We start from the raw sequence: 20,191 nt of genomic DNA, 5'->3' as shown, positions 1-20,191 counted from the left end.
AAAAAACCTAATATAATATCATTTAATTCTTACAATTATTCTATATTATGACTTAGATACAATGGTTTATAGAAAATTTAAAGGAAAAGGATTCTTTCTTGAACTTTCAATTTATTATATTGAGTGAATTAAGATATAACTTACACGTTAATGGATAGTAACAACATTAGCTTGTATAATAGAAAATCGCACAACTTTTTAATTGAAAAGAATAAAGTTGTTTTCTTTTTCATTTGAGCATTTTAACAATTTTATTCTTCAATTGAATATTTTTACCAAATGGATATAATTTGAAAAGAACTTGCAAGACATTACCTATGAAAATTGTTCCTTTATTCAAACTAGTGTTTGTTCTAGATACATTAAATTTAAAAGGAGAATAGAAAAACATTAAATCAAGATAGCCTTTTTCTTTTTTTTTTTTTTACTTATATGGGTATTAGGAAGAAATTTATTCCATTTCTAACATCTTAAATAAGTTAACTAAAGTTGTAATGATGTTTAAAGATTCAACGGTACCAATACTTTTCTAATACTCGCTTAAAATCCAACTTTTTTCTTTTTCAAAATTGAATGGTAGTTTTATAGGATTTATATATATTTTTAAAAATCTAAGCAATTTTTGTTATATGGAAATCAAACTATATATACCATTTTTTCACTTGACTAGTTTGTTTAAAAAAATTATATATATATGGGCCCGAGGATAAAGTTTATCCTTTTCAATTAATTTAGGAAATACCCATCATTATGGTAGTAAACCCTTGGTTTGGCAGCAAAATTCCATTTTGCAGCTATGAATCTCTCCACAGCTCCAATAGTAGGTGAGATACTCACCACATAGAATATCACTGCTTTATTCCACTTTGCCGTTTCCCTTTCAATTCCTATTTACATAATTTAAATATTTATCTCTTTGTAAAAATAGGGGCACTAAAAAAAAATGTATTTTAGACTCATCCCTTAAAACCATTTTGTTTTTTTTAAATAAAATATATGTATTCCATTGTTTCTTCTCCTGGATTGGTTCCTTAGCCTCACCAAATAGTGGGGATTGTTAATGTCATTGAAGATAACAAGCCAAGTAATATACGAAAAATTTTGGCTAAATTTGTATGGCATTAATACCTTGACATTAAAACAACTCCTTTTTTTGTTAGGGGTAAACCGGGCAATTTTTTAAGTATTAGAGAGATATATATATATAGTTTTTAAATATAGTTTTTGAGCAATTTAAATAAAAATGGTGAGTTCGAGCACTCTTTATCATTTGTTATGAAAAAAAGAACCTTAATTTAGCTTTTAAGTGAACAACACTCCTGGAGTAGCCTTAGTATTCACTTGACCATTTTGTCGAACAAATTAATATATATATCCGGAATATCTTTTACGTTCACTTGTGGTACCACCTTTTTAGTCAAATTTCGTCTTACTTGAGCATTCATTCAAAAATTGGAAATTTTCTTTCCAACACTCGCATTTAAAATCAAAAAAAATCTTCATTAAAATTTAACTGGCAACAAAGGCCATTGTTCAGGTTTTTGCGGTTCAACTCGTGCTCCCTTTGGATTGAATTCGAGCAAACTTATGTTTGCAAATTTTTTTCTTATCCTATATCTTAAATATCCTGTGTGCCATTGTGTGTGTGAGTGTGTGTGTGTTTACGTTAGCACTAACGTATTAGAGCTCTCGAAGTTTGAATTCTTTTAATTTAGCTAAGTATAACTATTAGCAACTTTCAATTTAATTTAATCATTTAAAAAAAAAAAGGTAGATGCAACATGTAGTCAATACCAAGGTTGACTTTAATTGAAACATTTAAATTCCTTCAATTTAGCTAAGTATTACATAGGATTGAGTAACAATTAACAACATTTGATTTAATTCAATCAATTTTAAAAAACAATATGTGACAAGTAGTCAGTACTATGGTTGACTTTAATTGAAACATGAAAGTATCTGAATTAGTTAAGTATTAAATAGAATTGAGTTGCATTTTGCAAGTTTAGATCTACTTCAATCAACATAAAAAAAAAAATAGTAAATGTAACAAATAGTCAACACTATGGTTGACTTTAATTGAAACATTTGAATTCTTTCAATTTAGCTAAGTATAAATGGATTTAGTAACAATTAGCAACTTTTGATTTAATTTTTTTTAAATAGATGCAATATGTAGGATACTATGGTTGACTTTTTGAATATATGAAATTATCTCAATTAGTTAAGGATTCAATATAATTGAGTAGTATTGAGCAAATTTAGATCTAATTCAATTAGTTTACACAAAAATAGTAGATTTAACAAGTAAACACTATGGTTGATTTTAATTGAAACATTGAATTACTGCAATTTAGTTATATATTAAATAAGATTGAATAATAATTAGCAACTTTTGATTTAATTCAATCAATTTAAAAAAAAAAATTGCAACAAGTAGTAAATACTATGGTTGATTTTAATTAAAACATGAAATTATCAAATTAGTTAAGTATTAAATATAATTGAGTAACATTTAGCAAGTTTAGATCTAATTTAATTAATTTAAACAAAAATAGTGGATATAACAAATAGTCAACACTATGGCTGACTTTAATTAAAACATTGAATTCCTTTAATTTTGCTTTGTATTATATAAGATTGAGTAACTATTAGCAACTTTCAATTTAATGCAATCATTTTTTAAAATAAAAAAGGTAGATGCAACATGTAGTCAATGCTATAGTTGACTTTAATTGAAACATGAAAGTATCTCAATTAGTTAAGTATTAAATATAAGTGAATAGTATTCAGCAAGTTTAGATCTAATTCAATTAATTTAAACCAAATTAGTAGATTTAAAAAGTAGTAAACACTATGATTAATTTTAATTGAAACATTGAATTGCTGCAATCTAGCTAAGTATTATATAGGATTGAGTAACAATTAGCAACGTTTGATTTAATTCAATCAATTTTTAAAAAATATATGTGACAAATAGTCAATACTATGGTTGATTTTAATTGAAACATGGAATTATCTCAATTAATTAAGTATATAGAATTAAGTTGCATTTACCAAGTTTAGATCTAATTCAATCAATATAAACAACAATAGTGAATGTAACAAATAGTCAACACTATGGTTGACTTAAATTGAAACATTTGAATTCCTTCAATTTAGCTAAGTATTTCATAGGATTGAGTAACAATTAACAATATTTGATTTACTTCAATCAATTTTAAAACACAATACGTGACAACGTGACAAGTAGTCTATACTATGGTTGACTTTAATTGAAACATGAAATTATCTGAATTAGTTAAGTATTAAATAGAATTTAGTTGCATTTAGCAAGTTTAGATCTAATTCAATCAACATAAACACAAATAGTGAATGTAACAAATAGTCAACACTATGGTTGATTTTAATTGAAACATTTGAATTCTTTCAATTTAGCTAAGTATTATATAGGATTGAGAAACAATTAGCAACTTTTGATTTGATTTCTTTTAAGTAGTTGTAACAAGTAGTTAACACTATAGTTGACTTTAATTGAAATATGAAATTATCTCAATTATTCAAGGATTAAATATAATTGAGTAGTATTAAGCAATTTTAGATCTAATTCAATTAGTTTAAACAAAAATAGTAGATTTAACAAGTAGTCAACGCTATGGTTGATTTTAATTGAAATATTAAATTACTGCAATTTAGCTAACTATTATATAGGATTGAGTAACAATTAGCAACGTTTGATTTAATTCAATCGATTCTCTCTCTCTATGTGTGTGTGTGTGATAACGAAATCCACTCAAAAAGCAAGAAATGTACATGGTCGTATGTAATATAATTTACCCAACTATGAGTTGGGGTCGATCCCACAGGGAACAATATACTAAGCGATTAAGGAAGTAAGGAGCTTTCACTTACTAAGCTAAGCCAAACGATAGATAATATTTTGTTTTTTTGAGAAAATTATAACTAATGCGGAAATGTAAACTAACCTAGAAAGCAAGTAAAATGATCAATGGCCACAAGCATGGATAATAGGAGATTACACTCAAGTGATGATCCAACGTATTTTACAATTTTACAACTAAGAACGAGGTTATGTTAATAGATAATGATTTCTAAATTTCATTGAAAGTTTCTCAACCAAATCAATGAATTTCACTCTAAGCTTTCTCAAGCCTTAAAGTGTGCTATTAAGCACAATCAATATAACCCCAAGTGACTTTCCTGTCTCAAGCTCAAGTCATTAGATGAGGTTATGCCTCAAATCCTTGTTAACTAATCTTTCCGAAATCGATTTTCCTCTCTCGAGCTCAAATCAAATTAAATGGGCGAGTCCTAGGGTTAGCTAATCCCTTTGGAAACATTCAAGTACGAGATTAATTAAAGAAGCAATAACCCACTTCATTAGGAATAAAATCATTCAATACATAAGCAAAACAAAAGTTTCAAACCAAACTTTAATCAAGAATATTTTCATAAACAAGATTCAAGTAATGGAATAGAAAGCTACACACTTAGATAATCAATACATAGCAAGGAAAAGAAGAATGAGTAAAGGGTTAAGAAATTTCTTATCAAGATCTTCAAATCTTCAAAAAGTGTGGGTGCAAAAACCTAGCTCTCCAAGCTTGATGAAAGTGGCCAAAGATGAAAATGATATGCCCCAAGTCTCTCTTTTGTAGCTCCTCAACTTTCCCAAGTTAAAATATGACAAAATAAACCCCAAAGTTTCAGTTTTGCAAATCTGTCCCGTTTTTGCAAAACTGCCCAGTTTTGATTTTGCAAAATGGAATCCATTGGCCTCTTTTTGATTTTATTTTCACTTGGTTTCTTCCGATCACTTCTAAATCACATAAAACTGAATAGAACACCAATATTATACAAAAACACCCCTGTGTGCGCAACGTGCATCTCCCATGTTGTGTCGCAAGACAAACATGCGAGACGCGAGGGGAGTATGCTAGCGGCGCATATTATATCTTGACTTCGGGCTTCCCGGATTTCGGACAAGGTTTGCGTTAACTTGTTGTCTCGCACGTTCAACATGCGAGTCGCATGTTGATCTCGCAAATTGCGCAACCTTTCGAGTCTCTATCCTTAATTGGCTTCCGTCATGCTATGCGGTGGAATTGTGGATCCGCAGACATGACATGCAGCTCACATGTTGTGCAAAATGTGTCCTTGGCCTATTTTGCTTCATTTTGCTCCGTTATGCTTTCCGAATATCTTTTCCTACAAAATGACAAAAACACACGAAAAGTAACACCAAAAGTGCTTGAAGAGTTACAAAAGCTTAAGAAATTAGCGTCGAATATCCTGTAATTTCACGGCACATCAGTGACAAGTAGTCAATACTCAATACCATGTCTTATAAATTAGCCGTATTTATTATAGCATGACTTAATGCTTTTTGATTATGATCATTTTTTATGCGATCTTATTACTTTTTTTTTTTTCCGAATATTTTAGTACAACATCATATTTCATTTTACATTTTGTGTTATTTTATTAAAAAATATCTTAGTTAAATAATCGTATGTTAATAGGACTAAAGGAATATTTAGAGTACAAGTTATATGACTCTACTTCCTAACTTTGAGATTAATTTTGTTATGAACATAAAGATGCGTGGGCATTGAAACTCAAAAAAGTTGCGCCCAAAACAACCACAACCCATATATTCAGCAATATCTAATGCAACCCAATATCAAAAGTTTCCCAACATTGCATCAAATATACTTGATCAACAAGGACAACTGACTTTTAATTACATTCTAAGGGAATGCAATTAATTATATGGTAGGCAACTAAATTTGGACAAAATTGTATAAAGTACATTGATACTTGATCTGTTTGAGTTTGGTGATCACGTAAGTGAAAGAAAAAATAGGAAAAAAAAAATTAGACTAAATGCGCACACCTAGAATTGAACTCGGGACCTAAGGGTTCTAAACGCGAACCTTGACTAATTTCGCTGTAATAACATTCATCATTTGTTAGAATGAAAATTTACTTATCTGCATTTTTTGATAGAGCAAAATGGTAAAGTAAATGTCTTTTCAATATTTAATAGGAAATTCGATGCAAAATATAGGTTTGTTGCACTCTCATAAATGTAAATAATGACATTCATGCTTTGTGTGGGTTTTTTACACTACGAACTTGTGTACGCAGCGATCGTTAGCGATTCTCGTCGTTGTTTTACATTACCGAACTTGTCTAGATTAACATTGTTTAATCCATAATTTTTTTAAGACAAGTCAATTTCGTTCATTCACTTTTAGCGTCAATAAAAATAAAATAAGCCTAATATCATTTTCAGACATTTCATCGATTACACATCAAATTCTTAAATTATCTATTTAAATAATTTGTTGTTGCAAGTTAAATTAGTGTTGATCATATTATTCAATGGATATATTCATATCAAAATCTATTAAATCAAAGGTGTCAATGGATGAGATTTTGACGCTGAGAAATTAAAAATATACTGGTAGTTGATTAGTGAAATTGTATGGGAAGCAATGCTAAAAAGCACCAAATTATAAAGGCAAATATTGTTCTATAGTTAGTTAAGGAATGAGGCCTGAGATGCACGAAAACTAAGTACGAATATGAATAATAGTGATAAAAACATCTTCTTCATTTTTCAAAAACTCTAGATCAATTTTATTACATCCTAATTAGTTCTTCTCAACATATAACGCTTCTTTCCTCGTTAATATTTTATTTTTATTTTATAAGAGCTCCAAATTCCCTTTTGAAAGTAATAACAGCTGAGGATCTGAAATTGATTCATTACTTTTTTTTTTCTATTCATTTTATTCATCAATTCATGGAACATGTTTTTTATTACAATTTTACTTTATTAATTAAGAGAATCGTTAGTATCTTATTGGTAATTTATGTATGACAGTGAGTCAAGAGATCACTTGCGGAAATTTAACTAAGTAGATATAAATACGAAGAATATTTGATGAGATTGCAAAAGTTAGTTCTCATTTGATTCCTTTTGATATACGCGTGAATAATATCAATTTTAATATTTTTATATATATGTTTTATGTTCAAGAGGCTATTTAAAAGTTAGTTTAGAATAGAACAATATAAGTTGGTTCACCATCTTCTATCATCTATAAATTTGAGCATTCAATCTAATGAAAAATTAGTATTAAACTCGTAGTGGTTATTCCAAATAAAAATGGCAGCATTGTTGCTTCTATAGTATGAGATTGTGAAATGATTTTAAATAGTTGCTCTTTATCTAAATAAAATCACCAACAATAGCATATATATTATCACACTTGATTGACAAGCCTTTTAGCAGGTGGGGAGAGAAATCATCGTGGAAGTGAGAGAAAAGAGTAAATGAGTAAAATTGTATTAATGAAAATAGATTTCATTAATTAATGGAGAGGGTTGGCTTTAATCGGAGTTTATTATTGTATTTATATTTTTTTTTCTATTCAATGTGCTATATTTGTTACTTTTAAAAAGATATGTTATTCTTGTATATAATTCTTACTAATTGGTTTACAGGTAAATGTCTCTAAAAAGGAAAAAAAAAGGGAAAAAGAATTAAGGCTTTATATATTGTTTAGGTTGTCCCACCGTATAATGAAAGAAAAATAAATAAATCTGTGTATATTGTTTAGGCTGGCCCACTATATAATGAAATAAAAAATAAATAAAGTTGTGTATATTGTTTAGATTGGCCAACCATATAATGAAAAAAGAAAAGAAAAGTTGTATATATTGTTAGGTTGGCCCACCGTATAATATAGGTGTATGCATCTCATTTAAATATTGCCATTTATGTTTTAGTGTGGCCTACTTTAATCATAACACTACATTGAAGGAGAGAAGTTGGCCGTTGAGGGTTAGGGTATTTTGGTCATTTTGCTGTGGGCTAGCCCCAGTTTTGACGGTTTTAACAAAGTGGGTTCTGCTATTTGAAAGTATAAAGTTTAGTGCAAAAAAGACTTACATTTCTGACTTTATTTAGAAAAAAGGTAGGTAAAGTGAAAAAGCAAATAGCTTGAGCTTTGTGTACTTTTAGTCTCAAGGCAATACAAAAAGCGCCTATTACGCTGAATTATTTCAGTAAAAAGGCTCTTTGCAAAAAGCTACTAGCCCAACTCGTGTTTCCCAGTTTCCACTCTGAAGAAAACAAGAGAAAAGAAACAAAAAACCAATTCCACTTTCTTTTCTACTTTCTATATGGCATCAGATTTGGACCCTTTGCATTTGGTTACCGTTTTCTTAACGTTAGTCTATGATTTAAGCTTTTGAGTTATTTTTACGCACAATTCTCAATTTGATAGTTAAAAAGTTAAATGATTTAGAGGTTATAATTCAAATAGTAGTTCATAAATTTGGACCAAGAAGCTTAGTCTTTGCTACAATTATATGAAGATTAATTGTTAATGCATAATTTTATACTTCATACCAAACATTATATAAAACAATATCAACTTATCATAATTAGTTTTGGCTCGTACTTCAAATCAAACGACCCCTAAATTCTTTGAATTTCTCCATTAAAAATGCGAAAGAAAAAGCACTATCAAAATGAGTCCCAAAATCTTCATTAGTATACACATTGTTTTTAAATGATTAATTCTCAGAATTCACTATATGACTAGTATACCTATGTTTTATTACATAGGGGGTAGGGGAAAGGGAAATGAGGGAGGGAATTATAACGTGGGGATTCGAACCTTCACCAACAAAATGAAAGTTCAAGCAGCTAACCAACTGAGCTACTAGATTCCTATCACTAATATACCTATGTGATTTACCACAAGGGTCTTTTTCGCATCTACCTCGAGTGCCTTACTGCTACAGGGAACTCGTGTGTTAGGCACGCTCGAGGAAGGGACGTTAGTACTTAATAAAGTTCATGTTTTAAGGAAGTAGACATCCTACAGAGTAAAAGATTAAAAAGAACAATTTTCAAATCTTTTCTCTACTTTGGACGTTTTCTTAATGATAAAAGTCTAAAAATCTAATGTGAATAAAAGGAGTTGAAATGACTTAAAGAAAACAGCTTTGGTAATTGAGCACGGAAAGTGCAAGTAAAAGATCAGCAATGATAGTGTCGTAAATCCTCTCTTTCTGCCTCTTCTATTTTAAACTACTACTACTATTCCTCGGCACTTTGTTACCCTTGTTAAAAGTTATGTTACGTGTTTGATCTAAAGTTGATCTAAAGTTTTGTGATTGGGTGGAAAACCAAAAAAACAAAAAGTTTTGTGATTAGGTGAAAAACCAAAACCAAAAAAAAGTTTTGTCATCTAAAAATCAACTTAGAATATGATGAGATGGTAGGTATTTTTCATTAATTAGAGGTTTTAGATTCAAATCTTGATAAGAAGTCGTTTTTGTTAGAAAATGCTTCATTTTTCAATATGAGATTTTATGGCACAAATTTGAATTTAGTCGAGTTTCAATATAAATATCGAACGCCGAATAACGAGTGGGAAAAAAAAAGTTTAGTCATATAAAATTAGGCTATATTTTGTTAAGTTAATGTTTTAATTAATTTTGAAACATTTCATATGACAAAAGTTTTTCAAACTAAATGAATGTGAATTTGAAGATACATTCTTCATTTAGTATTTTACGTTTTAGGTTCTTGAAAGTTACATGAAAGTTGCATGTATTTTAAGAAAAATTCATGAACCTATTTTAAATCCTATTTAATGAAAACTTTTATGTTATGTAATTTTTTATCCTATAAATAGTGTTTCATTCTTTTGGAAAAGGCAAGCACTTGAAGAAAACAATTTCCTCTTAAAACTTTAGAGAGACATTGATCAAAAGGTGAAATCACCAATTCAAGAATAGAAGAGCAACTTTCTTGAATGCTACTTGTTGTGGCTTAGTTGAATCCCGAAGATAGAGTTGTTATTTATTCTTCCGTTTGCTCGTGGGAGAGACTCCAACTAAGAAACGTCTTAACGTGCCTCTAAGCCAAGCAAGTTTATTTTGGATTTCTTTTATTATTATCATTCTTGTTCTAACAATTTGAAGATAGTTGTCTCTATGGCTACTACATCAACATTAAATGGTGTTCCATCTCTGCCTAATCCTAATTTTGAAATATTCGATGGCAAAGACTTTCCTAGATGGCGTGGAAAGATGGAATTCTTTTTAAGAAGATTGAAGTTGGCATATGTTCTTGAACAACCTTGTCCTAATGCTCCCAGTTCCGAGGTAGCAACGACGAGGCTACTTTGATTAAAGAACAAATTGCCAAGTGGAAAGATGATGATTATTTATGTAAGAATTATATTCTTGGAGGAATGTCTAACAAATTTTATGATCAATATTATACTAAGTGCAAATTTGCTAAGGATATTTGGGACACTCTCCAAAATATCTATTTGGCGGAAGAGGCGAGTTCAAAGAAATTTCTTGTTTCAAACTATATGGAGTTCAAAATGGTTGATGATAAGTCAATCTTTGAACAAGTGCAAGAATTCCAACTTATAGCTAATAAAATTGCTATCTCTGGAATTGCTCTTGATGAAAATTTTCATGTTGGTGCCATTGTCTCGAAACTTCCTTCCTCTTGGAAAGAATACAGAAGCAAACTCTTACACAAGAAAGAAGATTTGACTCTTGAGCAATTGTTTCAACATTTGCAAATTGAACAAGAGACTCGATATCGTGACAATAATATTTTGAAGGAACCCGTCATGAAAGCTCATGTGGTTGAAGAAAATCAACCAAGAAGGAATCGTTAATAAGAAAATTCGAAGGCAAAGAGAAGTACGAATTTCAAGCGCACTAGTACCAATTCTAAGTCGGTTGAATGTTACCACCGTCACAAATTTGGTCACTATGCGCGTGATTGTAAAATTCTTAAAGCCGAAAAGAAGAAAGAAAAGGCAAATAACCATAGAAAAGATGAATTTGTAGCAATGGTTACGAAGCATTTGTAGCGAGGAAATCAAGTGGAATGGTGGATAGACACGGGCGCAACTCGTCATATATCAGGTGATCGAAATGCTTTCAAGACCTATGAATTAATGGGGGACGATAAAGTTTTGTATATGGAAAACTCATCCTCTGCTAAGGTTGTGGGAAAAGGAACTGTTGAATTGAAGTTTACTTAGGAAAGATAGTCACGGCTGATGGACGTATTGCATGTTCCTGAAATTAGGAAGAACTTGGTGTCGGGTACGCTTCTTTCGAAGCATGGTTTTAGAATGATTTTGGGCGAGATAAATTTATCTTGTCTAAAAATGACATATTTGTTGGAAAAGGCTATGCTACAAATGGAATGTTCAAACTCAATATTGATAATGAAAATATTTCGCTTATATTGTGGAGTCTCTAGATTTATGGCATGAACGTCTTGGTCATGTGAATTTTAGATCCATACAACTTATGGTGAAAAATGGATTAATTAAGGATGTGGAAAAGATCATACTACTAAGTGTCTTACTTGTAGTAAATGCAAGATAACAAAGAAACCTTTTAAGACGGTTGAAAGGACATCCACACTTTTGGAATTAATTCAAACCGATATCTGTGAGATGGATTGTTTGTCACGTCATGGTAAGAGATATTTTATCACTTTCATTGACGATTACTCAAGATATACATATGTCTTTCCATTAAGAACAAAAGATGAGGCATTTGAGTCTTTCAAAACATATAAAGCGAGAAGTTGAAAATAAATTGAGTTTGAAGATTAAATCAATTAGATCTCGATAGAGGTGGAGAATATTTAAAATCGATTTTATTGATTTTTGTGAAAAAGAAGGCATTGAAAAACAATTGACTACATCTTATACACCACAACAAAATGGTTAGCGTAGAAAGGAAAAATAGGACTTTCATAGAAATGGTTAATTCTATGCTTTATGGATCGGTATGCTGGAAATTTGTGGACCAAGCCTTATTTTCAAATTTGTCATATTTTGAATCGAATACCTTCCAAGAAACTTGAGGCATCCCCTTATGAACTTTGGAAGAACCGAAAGCCAAATATAAATTATTTTAAAGTATGGGGTTGTTTGGCTCATGTTAGATTACCAGATCAACATTTGGCTAAGGTTGGCTATAGAGGAGTAGATTGTGTGTTTATTGGTTATTCTCAGACCAGTAAGGCTTATAGATTCTTAAATCTTGAGACTTCAACTTTTTTGAGAATATATTTCCTAAGCAAAAAGAATCATTAGAACAAGATGCAAGTTCTTTTACATCTCCTCTTAAAAGGAAAACGATTGAGTCCGTGGAAGAAAGCCATCTCGAGGCGCAAGATAAGATCGGCCCGGCCAAAGAACTTTGGACCGATTTTCAAGTCTATTTGGTTGAAAAAGATCCGAAAGTTATCTTTGAAGATCTTCCCATGATGCTCCTTTACGGCGTGAAGCTATTGATGATGAAATGCATTCTATCATGTCAAATGATACATGGATTTTGTCGGATCTTCCTCTGGGTGTAAACTTTATTGGTTGTAGATGGATTTTTAGGAAGAAATTAAAATCGATGGTACTATAGATAAGTACAAAGCTCGCTTGGTAGCAAAAGGTTTTACTCAAATGAAAGATATTGATTATTTTGATACCTTTGCACTCCGTAGCTCGGATGACATCTATTCGGCTCTTAATTGCTTTAGCAAGAATTCATAATATGATAATTCATCAAATGGATGTGAAGACCGCGTTTTTGAATGGAGATATAGATGAAGAAGTTTACATGAAACAACCGTAGGGGTTCATCATTCCCGGTCGTGAACATAAAGTTTGTAAGCTTCGTAAATCTCTTTATGGATTAAAACAAGCTCCAAAGCAATGGCGTGAGAAATTTAGAAAGGTCATGATTTCTAATGGCTACTCAATCAATGGTGGCGATATATGCATATTCAAGTAAATTTCAAGAAAACTGCGGAGTTATAATCGTCTCTATGTGGATGACATGTTAATCTTTGGAACCGATATTGAAAGAGTTAAAGAAACAAAATCATTTCTTGCTTCTCGGTTTGAAATGAAGGATCTTGAAGAAGTTCGATGTAATTTTGGGCATTAAAATTGTGAGATCGGCTAATGGTTTGACTCTTACTCAAGCAAGTTATATTGAGAAAGTTCTGAAGAGGTTTGGTCATTTTGATGACAAGCCTGCTCCTACACCATTTGATCCTAGCATCAAACTAGTGCGAAACTCTAGTGACGTTCTTGATCAATTGACGTATTCTCGATTGTTGGGAGTCTTATGTATGCCATGCATTGTACCGTGCCGATATTGGTTATGCAAAGAGAACTTTGAGCAAGTTTACTAGTAACCCGGAGTTGAACATTGGAATGCCTTAATTCGTGTTTTAAGGTATCTAAAGGGCACGATTAATAATGGCCTACATTATTCTACCTTTCCAACAGCTTATCAAGGCTATAGTGATCTTTACTTGGAATTCCGATCCAAATGACTCTAAATCTATTCTTGCTTGGATTTTCACTTTGGCCGAGCAAAGAATCTCTTGGAAATCAAAGAACGGTATACATGTATTACTCACTCAACCATTGGAGTCGAATTTATAGCTATGTCTTGGAGAAGAAAATTGGCTTCGAAGTATGCCGATAGATATTCCTATGTGGAGTAAGCCAATGCCACCTTTGACTATCTATTGTGATAATAAAGCTGCTATTTTTCGAGCTTCAAGTGATTGTTACAATGGCAAATCGAGGCAAGTTCGTCTCAAACACAATCATGAGAGAAGACTATTGGAGGATGGCATAATATCACTTCAATATGTGAAGTCTAGATTTAATCTAAGATCCTTTGTCTAAAGGATTAGGCAAAGAGTTAGTAATGGAAACTTGTAAAGGGATGGGAATAAAGCTTTGTTGTAAACTAATGGTACTTTATGGTAACCCTACCTAATGATGTAATCTTAGGTTCAAAGGAAAAACAAGTAAAGTTACAATTGTGGAGCACATCAATAAAAATTCCATTTCTTCAAAGAGTGAGTAAATGTGCACGGAGTTGAGATTCTATTCTCTTAATAAATCTATAAGACCGATCTCGGTTGGAGTTAGTATGACGACTCTTGATAGATTTACCAATATTCCTATTGTAGAGGAGGATGAGATTATATTCTCTTAATAAGTCTATAAACCGGTATCGGTTGGAGTGTGTAGAACCCTCTCGATAGATTTACCGACACTTTGTCAGAAAAGGAGGATGAGATTAAATTCTCTTAATGAATTCGTAGACTATTTGGTCGGAGTATGCAAAGTTACTCTTGATGAATTCACCGCGCTAAGTGCGAAGTGGAGGCCGCTTCAATAAGATTTTTAACGGGAAATCTTAAAGCACTTAGTTTAAAGGATTCAGACACATGGCCGTAAGGTGTCGAAGGATTACGATTTTCACCGGAACATAGTAATGTGCGTGGAAATTTTTCTACTTCATTTAACGATCTACTCAGTTCAAGATTCGTTCACTAAGTAGTCAATGATTTAGAATGTATTCACTAGCTAATGGTTCAAGTCCAAAAGACACCATTATTGATGCATATTACTAGATTAATGTCTCAAAAATATTTTCAAAATTTCTTGAAACAAGTGGGGGATTGTTAAGTTAATGTTTTAATTAATTTTGAAACATTTCATATGACAAAAGTTTTTCAAACTAAATGAATGTGAATTTGAAGATACATTCTTCATTTAGTATTTTACGTTTTAGGTTCTTGAAAGTTACATGAAAGTTGCATGTATTTTAAGAAAAATTCATGAACCTATTTTAAATCCTATTTAATGAAAACTTTTATGTTATGTAATTTTTTATCCTATAAATAGTGTTTCATTCTTTTGGAAAAGGCAAGCACTTGAAGAAAACAATTTCCTCTTAAAACTTTAGAGAGACATTGATCAAAAGGTGAAATCACCAATTCAAGAATAAGAGCAACTTTTCTTGAATGCTACTTTGTTGTGTTACAGTTAATAAGAAGATAGAGTTGTTATTTATTCTTGGTTTCTTTCGTGGGAGAGACTCCAACTATCTTCAAGAAACGTCTTAACGTGCCTCTAAGCCAAGCAAGTTTATTTTGGATTTCTTTTATTATTATCATTCTTGTTCTAACATATTTGACAATGCCAACAAAAACATACCCAACAACTTTGAAAAAAGAGGTCGGGGGTAATATTTCCCACTAAATGTGAATTCAACAAAATAAAAGTAAGGAGTAGTTCCGTAAAAAAGCAATTACCTTTACCATAACATTTCAACTACAATTAATCTCCAGTCGTCGGAATCATCAAATGTAGCTAATGATGATTTTCAAGAACAAATACAAAATGAAACTTAAAGTAAAACAACATTGGAAGAATCAGGCTCATCAAATATGGACCACATAGTCAAGGAAAAATTATTTGAAAATGATCCAAGAGGAAGAGTGGGTAAGAAAGTGGAGCATGATTGATCAAGTACCCCTTCGCTTTGATTCAACTTCTGTAACAAGTCCAAAACAGAACAAGGCAAATATAATTCTGTAGCTACTGATATATAAAAGTCATCTTCCACTTTACATGTGCTAAGACATAAAGAAGATTCCACCTTGGAATATCATATACCTAGAATGGAGAATGCATTGATTGCTTCAATCATAGGAGTAGCTTTGTCCTTTACCATAATTGTTTATTCCACCAACAATATACTCTACCCTGTTTTCTCGTTAATAATAGATACAAAAAATTAGAAAATACGTGTCGCCTTTTAAATACAATGATTATATCTTTTTCCAAGAACAGTTTCAATTGTTCAGAGATTACAATATATTCCAATAATAACACAACGAATTGATTTTTTTGACCTTATTAATAGTAGTAGAGTTGTTTTTTTATGCAATTCTTTGTGCAGTAGTTATTTTTGTGCTATTCTTTGTGGGAAAAATGAATCAATTACATTGTTGGGTAAGGGTTAATGGTATAAGCACTACTAAAGTTTTAGTTTCGCGCAAGATATAATTAACTCTTTTCCGTAAGTGCCTCTTAAGAATTTCTTCTTGTAAACGAGTCCAAGGGCATTAAGGCTTGAAAAAGAAATAACAAATTCTACTCAACAATCCCACATCCCACCTTACTCAAAATGCAGAGCATCATCTTGAGTGGAGAGATAGTGAAGCCATTGGCACAATTTGAGTGTGTAGTTTTGGGTCACGCAAATAACAAATAGTTTACTCCAAGACAAAACCAAGTTGGAAGTTTAGATTTTATAAGTTGGGTTGGGCCATAGATGGGTTAGACAAGAAGAAATTGCACGATTTTCCCTTCAAACGGGTTGGTCTTTAATTTTGGCTTCAAATTCAACTTATCTTTGGGGGCCTTAAGTTTTTTAAAAGCGTAAACTTGTGGGATATTATGATACGAAAGCTTATACCGAGCAAAAAAATTATTTGTATTGAGGGGTAAAAATTAAAGACCGGTACAAAACAGGATAAAAGTGCAAATGACCCGTTAGACCATTCATATTGTACAAAGTGTTTTTCAAAATAATGACTTGGGCTGGGCCATGGATGGTAGAGAATACAAGTTCGCACAAATTGCTTAACATCCGGCCCAAGTAAACCAACTACATAAGTTAATCTTAATGGATCAATTTGAAGTAGTTTGAACTTTGATGGAGAAATACTAACAATTTGATTAAAAGTCCCACTAAACAATTTGAAATCATGTAATTGCGAAAACAGTACTAGTTTTTTTTTTTTTTAACTTTTAATTGTCCTTCATTTGGGAGTGGTATTTTAATTTTTGGCCGTATAATTATAATATGTGATGTATATTACTAATTATACTAGTATATATTTGGTATAGTTTATAATATATTTACAGAAAGAAAATATATCATATGTTGTCTATATATATAAGAAGTATATTGTTTATATCATATAATTTTTTAAAATATAATGTATAATAGGAATTTTGAACATGTAATGCATAAACTGAAATATACATTAAATATATACCAATAGTACAAACGAAATATTCTGCTAAAAATTATTAGTATTCTATGAATACGTGGTAAAACAATTATGTCTATGCATGTGTACAAATTATTTGCAAAATTTCTTCTTTGGAAGAGAGATAAAAGATAAGGAAACCCATTTCTTTAGTTGAGCGTAAAATTAGCATAGCATTTCCTAATATTTTGGAACAGGATTAAGATAGTTTTCATGGAATTCTCTAGCAGAATGCTAATCAAATAATTGTGTACAAAAGTAGCACAATAAATAATGACATTAAATCAAGGGAATGAAATAGAGAAGCAAGATGCATGTGTGTACCTGGAAAACAAACCAAAAGTTTACTGCAAACTATGCCTTATCAGGTAGAGTTTGCTAAGGTATAGTTTCCCTGCAAAACTCTACCTTAAGACAGTAGCACAATAAATAATGACATTAAATCAAGAGTTTGTAGAAGCGCAACATGTGTGTACCTGGAAAACAAACCAAAGTTTTTTTTTTAAATTTTCGCCTGAGCAGGGGTTCAAACCCGGAACCTTGAGGTTTTAGGCGAAGAACAAAAGGTAAATACTTTCATTTTGATGGACAAAAATTAAAGACCACCCCAATATAAGGGCGTTACTGCGAATTGCCCAAAATTGTATGACAGTTAGTACTGAAATTGGGCCAAAAAATTTCAACATACAAGAATAAAATGACAGTTATATAACTCGTGTTGCAAATATTTAATTAGCTAGCAATTTGAAATGAATTCATGTAATTGCGAAAATTATATGAAAATTATTACTGAAATTGGGCCAAAGTTTTTCAACTCGTGTTGCCAGATTTCTATATGGAAGGAACAGCTTATATTGAAAAGGGTAATGGAATATCTAATAAAAACATATGGAGCAAAATTAATTTTGTATAGCAACTTTTTGAAACTTATGAAAATTGTGTGTGCGTTTGAGGAGGTGGGGGGGTGGGGGGGCGCCTGCACTGGCCCTGCGTATAATTACAATAATAATAACTTTGTAATATAAATGCAAGCTGTTGAAATAGATATAAGCATGACGACAATATAAGGTAAGGCATACTACGTGAGCTGGAAAGTATGAAATACTAGTACATTAAACAATGCAATTTTGGATTTTTTTTCTTCAACTATGATGCCAGATTTTCCACCACCAAATCCAGATCTACGGATATGCTTATGCATAAGTCAATAATCTCTCCTTTTCAAATTCAGAAATTAAATAATTTTTCATTGACATATATTTTATTATATAATAATGTGATTAATAATGTTTTTTACTGTAGTTTTAAATATGTAAATCTTGTTTTATAAAAGTTAAGAAATCAACACTATATTTGAATTAATTCACTTAAAATATCTGATATATTAACTCTCGTACTTTAACGGAGTAACATTCATTTCGATGAAGGGGACTGACCATTAATATGTGAATGCAATGTGCAATTTGAGTTAACAGCAAAGCACAAGTTTTATGAAATACTCAATGCAATATGTCAAGAATATATTCTGATTGCGATTTGTGAGGACCGCGTTAAGATAAGAATTAAGATTATATGGTCAATTTTAAAACCTTAAAGCATGCAAATATAACCATAATCACCCACCTATCCTAAAGATCGTCCTCTACCACCTCACACAACGAATCAAAAAAGAAAAGGGGAAAGTGTTAAGAAGCTCTATGAAAAGGAGTTTGAGTCTACCTTTTGTATTTAACTTGAAGATTAAATTTGGTTTGCTCAATTTCTTTGCTATTACCTGGCTTACCTTAATTTTGTACTGAATAGCCATTTTCTTACTAGTTATTAGTCTCGAACAATTTTTACCTTCCGTTTCGTGAGGTCCTGCGTCAAGCGACTTTCGTACTAATATACGGGAAAAAGATCATAAATTTGTGTCCGAACTTTGTGAAATGGTTCACATTTATCCTTTATCACTTAAAATTAAATTTACTTTTATTGTTATAAGAAGTGAGTTAGATTTCCTTATTGAGTAACGATATAAATTTTTCAATACATGAGCCTTTTTTACAATGGAAATTGGTCAAATTTACTCTTAAACTATGCAAAATAGTCCAAATGTGTTCCTAAACATTATGAAATTCGGATTTGACACTTGGTTCTGCCATTGATCCTAGGTAAAATCGATCCTTTTGCATAGCAGAGGAGCAAATTTGACCCTTTTTCCTATTGATAATGGCAAAAGTAGATCTGACTCCAACTATTAACGGATGGCCAATTTGGACTATTGCGTAAAATCAAAGAGTAATTAACCCTTTTCCCATAAAGTTATAGTATTCAAGCATTCGATCAATCACGCGAAAGAGATATCAATAATTCTCATCGAGACACCTAATTACCAATCATTGAATTGAAAAACATTATGAACCGCAGGGACTATATAGAATTGATGCGTCTGAACGCAAATCATAGATGAAAATGCACATTATTAGTTTTTGGTAACAGACTGAGTCAATATTTACGTCTTCTGCACAAAAGTGGCGTTAGAATTTGAGCCATATACAGCTCAATCTATACTCGTTCTCTTCTCTACCACATGTTCCTCATGAGAAACAAGTGTATGTCGAGACAAAAATACACTTTTTGGGGTATTCAAACTAAAAGAATATATTCTTGAATTTTGTTTCTAATGAGGAGCGGAGTGATCCTTTACGTCAAGTTAAAAGGCACAAAATGTAGTTTCTACATTTACTTCCTTGACCCAATTAATGAATAAGCAATTTTGAACGTGTCACATTTTATTGTGTTGACGAAGGAAATCATTAACAGAAGTCGACACATAAAAGACCTAAAAACTACATCTTGCAAATGTTTAGTGGCATGACTTCCCTCAATGTTAGGGCAAATGAGAGACACGAGCAACGAAATAATATTCCCTCCGTCTCAAATTATTTGTCTTTTTTTTTTGTTTTACACCACCCCTTAAGAAATATTAATTAGGTGGGTATTTGACTAACATTACCCTTATTTATATCTAAGTTATAATCTCTCTCCATTAATGTTTACTCTATCTATGTGTGATCTCCATTAATGATAAAATTCTACAAAGAGTAAAATGATGAAAAATAATTAATTGTGTCTTGAACTCCTTAAACAACCAATAATTCGAGACAACTATTTATAGTAACCACGACAAATAAATTGAGACGGATGGAGTAATAAAAAGTATTCCCTTCGTTTCATTTTAAT

The sequence above is a fragment of the Lycium ferocissimum genome, chromosome 11, assembly GCF_029784015.1.
Source record: "Lycium ferocissimum isolate CSIRO_LF1 chromosome 11, AGI_CSIRO_Lferr_CH_V1, whole genome shotgun sequence".
In the NCBI taxonomy this organism is placed as follows: Eukaryota; Viridiplantae; Streptophyta; class Magnoliopsida; order Solanales; family Solanaceae; genus Lycium; species Lycium ferocissimum.
The sequence above is the reverse complement of the archived record's forward strand: the minus strand, read 5'-3'. Positions refer to the sequence as shown.